This window comes from Centroberyx gerrardi, chromosome 6, assembly GCF_048128805.1.
Source record: "Centroberyx gerrardi isolate f3 chromosome 6, fCenGer3.hap1.cur.20231027, whole genome shotgun sequence".
NCBI lineage: Eukaryota > Metazoa > Chordata > Actinopteri > Beryciformes > Berycidae > Centroberyx > Centroberyx gerrardi.
In genome coordinates this window covers 31,709,716-31,717,215 of record NC_136002.1, presented here as the reverse complement: position 1 = coordinate 31,717,215, position 7,500 = coordinate 31,709,716, and positions in this window count along the sequence as shown.

The following is a 7,500-nucleotide window of genomic DNA, read 5'->3' as shown; positions in this document are numbered from 1 at the left end:
GTTTCTTGTTGCCTACTTTATTGTGTGCTTATATTTTAGTTTTCTTTTTCCCTGCTTCTCGGTTGTTCAAAAATCCCAAAAGTCCAAAAACTGCTCCATTTGTCTCACCCAGAATGCACTGGGAACAATCCCCCGGTCATCATACTAATCAGCTACGGTGGCCCACAGGGGACAGCAGTCACACACGTGAATCTTTGAATTTTGAACAAAGAAAATGTGAGTAGATTTAAACACACACACAAAAAAGGGTGCTCCCAGTAATTGGGGTCTTTTTTTTGCCCCATGATTTTTAATTTCACGGGCATTTTAAGAACTTTCAAGGGTGTTTTTGCCCCGAGCCCCCGGTCCTCCCAAAACTCTCTCTCTCTTTGCTTCTCTTCCTGTCCCTCCATTACTCTCCATCCACCTCGCTTCTCTCTCTCTCTCTCTCTCTCTCTCTTTCCTCCTCTCAGCCTCCCTCTGTCTCTCTCCCTCTCACTTTCATACTCTAAGCCAAACATCAGACTTTTTAAGACCTTTTTAATGCTTGCTTGAATTGAATTTAAGACCAAATTATAAACAAAAAAAAGACAAAACTAGCCTATATCTGATTGAACATAGCAAATGAAAATTTTGAAACTATAAATGGGCAGAATAAGAAAAAAGGACGTCCAGCTGTGTTCAGTAAAGCAGACAGGATGCAGATTCTCTGTTCTGGATTCAGCTAAGAAACTTGACATTACATGGTGAAAATATAAGACCTCTAATAACTGTTAAGACATTTTTAAGGTCTTAAAATTAGATCATTTATTTTCAGACTTCTTCAGACTGTTAAAGAACAGGCAGATCACCTGTATCTCTCTCATTAGAAGAGAACGCTCTCTGTCTCATCAGCCTGGAAACACTCAGCCAGGCTCGATGCAAATGAAGCACTCAAAATGCAACAGGACGCAACGCAGCGGCGAAAAGATCATTCTGTCGGAAGGAACGAGCCCAGATGTAGAGAACAAAGAAAAAATAAAAGAGAGAAGATTGCAGAGCGAAGACTAGTGGTTTTAATTTACAAAGAAAATGAGGTAAACAGGCATTATGGGTGCCAGGAACAAGGAATGTCTTGGAAATTAAGAGGGTGGGGAGGCAGGGGGAGAGAGAGAGAGAGAGAGAGAGAGAGAGAGAGATGGTAATTGAGTAAGTAGCTAGGTAGGTTGGCACAAACAGCAAACTACATTAGCAGCTGGAGCGCACTTAAATTAGCAGGCAAACACACACACACAGACACACACACACACACACGCACACACACACACACACACACACATACACACACACATACACACATACACAGAAGCAAGACAAATGGAAAGATAGAAAGAGTGAGAGAGAGAAAGACAGGAGGAGCAAGAGAGAGACAGAGAGACAGAAAGAGAAACCTGCTCACTGTTTTTGGACACAGTGATTTTAAAGAAACTGCAACCGTCAGTTTCTGGCAACATTTTGCAGATCGAACTTTTTCTGAACCTTTTTGCAACTTGTTTGCTATAAAGAACATTTTTATAACTATATGGAAACTGGTTTTGGATAGAACCTGTTTGGTTAACTGTCTGGTATTATATAACCAGTTTTTAGCAACTTTTGGTGTTCAGATTTTTTTTTTTTTTTTTTACTTTTTTATAATATTTGGTATTATATGGCTTTTTAGTAATTTTTGGTAACATTTGTTGTGTTGGATAGAGCGCTTTTGATAATTTTTGGTGTTGGGAAAAAAACAAAGGAAACAAGATTAGGTCAAAACCAGTATATGGCTGGACCGTGTCCGTCTCCTCTCTCCGCTGCTGTCCTCTCCACCGCGCTCCTGGTCGGTGATCCGGCCGAAATCTCGGCTGGTTCTCGGCGCCCAGGTTCAGTTAGCTTCAGTTAGCTTCAGCTTACATGCAAACAACGGTGGATACCGGTAAACTCCTGCTGCCTGTTTGTAACTGTAGTTTGTAACTGTAGTTTGTAGTAACGTACAAGTGCCACAAGACGGCTCGGCCGGCGGAAGTCTCTGGAGCGTGCCGTCGTCGATTACCGTAATTATCGTAATGCATTGCAGTAACAAGAAAACGTCTAACTAAGGTACCCCAACAGAAGCAGATCAGAAAACAAGGAGGCTTCGTACTAAAATATGAGCAAATATACTTATCAAACAGAGGGAATTAGAAACAAAGGCCTGTCTCTAATATAAGCCTGCTTCCAATAAAGGCCTGGTACCCTCTGCAGTTGAGGTAAATAAAGGCCCGGGCCAATATTAGAGGATTTACGGTATATATACTATATATGTATGACTAACAAACATTGGCTCAGGAACCAATTGTTGGCGCTACTTACTAGAGAATCCTTTGTTTATAAAAGTTCTCTCTCTTATATAAAATATGTTAACTCTAATTCTCACTGTTTCGTAATAGCAACTCATCTATCTATCTATCTATCTATTACGGGCTGCTATTATCTCTTTCTAATGCCTCTCTCTCTCTCTCTCTGTCTCTCTCTCCCTGAAGGCCAAAACACACCGCCGCCGTACGCCGCGCCTCAAAACAGCCGCGCCTCAAAACAGCCGCGCCTCAAAACAGCCGCCCCTATTATTTTCTATGTACAACCCCCACACCGGCGGCGGCACTTCACGGCACTGTCCTATTTCCATCGTCGCCGCCCCTAAAAAAACACTTTTTTGCGTGGTCGGTCGTCTTCCTGTTGACGCGCTGCAGCGCGACACTTCTTATTGGTGCTAGGGGCGGCACATGACGCACGTCATATGGTGCGGCGCGGCACTGCGGCGCCGGTGTGTTTTGGCCTGGAGTCTTCTATTATCTCTCTCTCTAATGCCTGTCTGTGATTTATTCAACACGTGTCAATATTGCAGTAATCACTTAGGATTAACAACATGGCTGAAGTGCTGCTGCCAGATTACTTTCAGCTCTTCTGCTCCTCACTAACGCATGACAATGTGTGTGCATGTGTCTATGTGTGTGTGTGCGTGTGTGTGTGTGTGTGTGTGTGTGTTGAGCAATAGGGAACACATTACATTAACACACTTCCATAATTGAAATGTGGTAGCCTGCAGAGATTTAAAACAGCTGCTCCGGCCTGGTCTAACACTTGGATCACTGTAGCCTCCGACAGTGGCCGTACGGCTCGGTGCGGCATAATGCCTGGAGCGCTCACATCGCACCGGGAAAAGGCACTTAAAATACATGAGTCTTATACAAGGAGAGAGAGAGAGAGAGAGAGAGAGAGAGAGAGAGAGAGATGCAGAGGAGACTAGTAAAGACAGATGGTTGGATAGATGGATGGATGGATGATGGTTAGCAGACATAGATAGAACGAATGTGAAAAGCAGTGATATAACCCTTGAAAGGGCAGCCTTGCAGTCAGAACAGGCTTTGTTGTCTTGGTAAACGGGCTTCAGGAGGCTGAACACAGAGGCGAGGCTGCAGGCAGCAACAAGGAATTATACATGACACCAAGACCTTCAGCTCCAGTGTGCAGCCTGTTCTGCTGGGACCGCACCGCAGATGTTTTCATTATAAATACAGGTTTTCATTTTGTATCTCATCTGCAAGGATTTTTCGAAGAAGTTTTTAAAAATGAGAGGAATATGATGCATAGTTTGTGACGTACGCAGTGGAAATGAACCGTAACAGTTACAGAACTCCTCCATTAGAGCCTCTGCAGACCAGATGTTTCCCTGTTGAGTCGCATCTGCAGCTTCCACACAGCCGATTCCTTCAGAGAACACCAGGATCAACAGTAGAGCTGCAGATCTGTACTTTGCTCATGAATATATATGAATAATATAACACTGTTGTATACATATAATATGGAGTATGACGCATGTAGTGTTTTCAAAACAATACAAAAACTAAAGTGGAGCGCTTACAAAGCGTATAATTTAGAACACAAGCTGACATGAGTAAGCCAGAAAGCATTACAGTTATGTAATTTCAACTTTCAATTTCATTTCTTTCTTTTGTCTAAACAAACAAATTGTTACGTACCATATTCTCATGCATATTTTATATGTACATTTTAACATAACATTCAGAAGGAGGCCAAACATACATGCAAAGAGTCTCCAGGGCACCAGCCACTAAAATAAATAGAGTAAGGGGCTTTCTCAACATGCGTTCTCGTGTGATCTTGTGTCCTCCATGATGCATTTGGCATAATATCTAATGATCAAAGTATGATTCCAGAATGAAAGATCGCGAAGACAGAGGATGGATAAAGATCCTGGAAGTTTTCTTGCCAACTGAGGATGCACTACTGGCGACTTGGCTGAAAACAACAAAATATCCATTGCAAGAATCACACATCAACACAAATCTAACAAGGTCTAACAAATCAATAATTGATTTTATGTTACCAGGAATGTGTTATGACTATGTACCATAAACAGTTTCTTATACATTCAGAATTAAGGAGTAGTACTAGGATCACATCCCCGCCTAAGTTTGTTGAGAAGACCAAATGGTTGTGACACCATGGCTGCCGGTCCCAGATACAACTTCCTGCTCTACTTGTTCGAGTGAGTTTGAAGTAAATTCATGGACAAATGGCCCCGCCCGAGTTTCTGCTGACGAAGGAACAGCCACCGTTCTGCTCGACAAACTGCACAAGCTGAAGTCCACCATCGTGCAGAGAACAGCCGGTTATCCAGTTTCTGCTAACGAACCTTTAAACTCAGTAAACTGCATGAGTTGGACCTTCTCGTGTCCGTTAGCCACTACCATGACTCATGCCATTGCTTTATAGCCAAAAACTTTTTATTCCAACTCATATTTTGTTGTCCATTCAACTTGTTCCAGTCCTAACCCGCCGTGCAGAGAACAGCCGGTTATCGATCTGCACTCTGTGTTACGACTCGTTCCCACTCATATTTTAATTGCTCAAGTTCTCATCCAATTATCATACAGACCTCAGTATAATCCTGCCAGCAGCCTTACATTAGCATTGTTCTCGCCGTCTGTCGACACCTCGGCTAACACTGAAAGGCTAAACAAGTTGCTCTTCCTCATTATTCCTCCTCTGTTCAATCAGCTCCCACTTCCCAGCAGCTTGTTACATTTGTTATTTTACATTGTGCCTGCATATAGTTATACCTGTCTGACTGAGTGCTGTGTGCCTCTGACAGCAGAGCAGGAACACATTTCTGTGTGCATTTAAAGCATCGCCTCTGTGGTCTCTGTGCTGGTTATCAATCAGTTACTCAAGCAGAACTGGTGCTTTTCACAATAGACTGACATTAATTCTAATATTCATTATTCCCAGCCATCCTCAGTGGTGCCCCAGTTGATACGGTGCAGTTACCTATAATACTGGTTCATTACAGTGCACATGCTATCAGTATGCCACGTGTCATTTATAGCAGCTCTAATCCTAGTCCTTTTCTCTCCTCTTCCATAAGGTGCTTTAATTTTTTCATGAGCATTAAGCTTCAAAGCTTTCTTTACTATTTTATCTGCACATTTGTTTAAGTCTATCTATATTCTACTTCCTGGTTCAAGTTGGAAGCTGATTATCAAATCCGAGAATGCCAAGTCGATACTTGTGACCTTGTGGCTCACAAGTCTCGGAGAGAACGATCTTCTCATGAAAGTGAACAGAGAAGCTTCCTTAACGTTTCAGATGGATTGTGCGCTTCACGTCGTGTGCATGATTAATTAAGACACAGCTGTTCATTTTCTATCTGTTTCAACCGGCTCTGTACTGTTCGTCGTTCACGCAATGAATTTTGGGGCTTTCAATTCATTTCTCGCTGGTCAAGTCTCCATCCGATGCTTCCTCAACTGGCAAGGAAAGTTCTGGGTTTTCTATCCGTCCTCCGTCTGGTTGTTCTTTTGTTTTGGGAGCGTGCTTCGGCGGTTGGATATTACGTAAAACACGTCACGGAGGACACAAGAACGCACAAGAACGCATGTAAGAGCCGGAGTCAGGAGTCAGTGAACTCAAATGACCAATGATAAAGCAGTGTGAGCAGTGCGAAGCAGAACAACCACAGACCGGCGATACTTGTGTCCTTGTGGAGAAAGTTCTTCTTCAGTTGTCTTGGAGAGAACAAACTTCTCATGAAAGAGCATAGAGACGTTTCCTTACAGTTTGAGACGGACTGAAGACACATCATCCCATCCGTCTCTTCCGGCTCTGTACTGTAACGTTAGACTGCAGCGCTGTTTACACTTCTTGGGGGCTTGCTATCCGTTGTCGTCGGCTAAGGCACCATCCAATGCAAGTAAACTTCCTGTATTTTTATCCGTCTTTGTTTTGAATTCGTGCTTCAGGTAACAGGTAAAAAAAGACTGCACAAGAACGTAAACTGAGAAAGAGCTGATTAGGAAATACGAGAAATGTAACTGTGATGATTTGACTATTACCACAACAGAATGACATGCACGTCTTCCATGTCTCCAAAAGTGTATCAGGAGACTATTTGTATGTCTACTTGTTGCTGTGTGTGTGTGAGACTATGTATTTGTATATGTAGGAATTATTTCTAAGGATATAGACAACGACCACGCTCCTCCATCTATGTGCGTGTGTGTGTGTGTGACTATGTATCTGTATATGATTTACTCTTACTGTGTGTGTGTGTGTGTGTGTGTGTGTGTGTGTGTGTGTGTTGGAGTGGACAGCCTCGTGGCCCTCGCCCGTCTTAAGTGTGTGGAGTCCATTAAAAATGCATGGAGGTGAGCGACATTCAGCACTTCTCCATAATTGCATTGATTTCCTGCGCGGGCGTCTCGGACTAATATCTGATGATATTAATGCTTGTTAAATATTCATGATGGCTATCACTTTACATACCCTAGGAGCTGTTTAGATTCACAGAGATGGTCAGTGTGTGTGTGTGTGTGTGTGTGTGCATATATGTGTGTGTGTGTAGGGAATGTAAGTGGATTTTCAGTCTGAGCACGCAACATGGAGCTTGTATATCATCATATGCATGCGTGCCTCCATACACACACACACACACACACACACACACACACACACACACGATGGAAAGTAATCCCTCTATCTACATTGTTAGCAGACAGACAGGCAGAGCGACAGGCAGCTAATTTAATGTAATGTATCTGATTTAATGCAGCGGTGGGAGGTCATTTCAGTTTGTGTTCCACATCTGTGCTTGTTTTTCTCCCATTTGTGGCTCTAGTGCAGTTTGCAGGGCTGAAAACATTACACTTTGGACAGTAATAAATAATAATAATAATTAGGGATGCACTGATGCCACTTTTTCAATGCTGATACCGATTACGAGTACGAAAATGTTTATCTTTTACTGAACAGTGCAGGCTTACTTCCTTAGTTTGGGGTCAATGGACAAAATTATTGAGATAAAATCCTTGCCTTTCCACCATTTGAGAAATACAGGCTTCTATGTGCCAAATGCATAAAATCAAGACAGTTTGCTTTTATTTCTTATATGTTATTCATGGCTTTGGGTATCGGATTTCAGTCTTGGGTAAAATCGCTGATACCGAT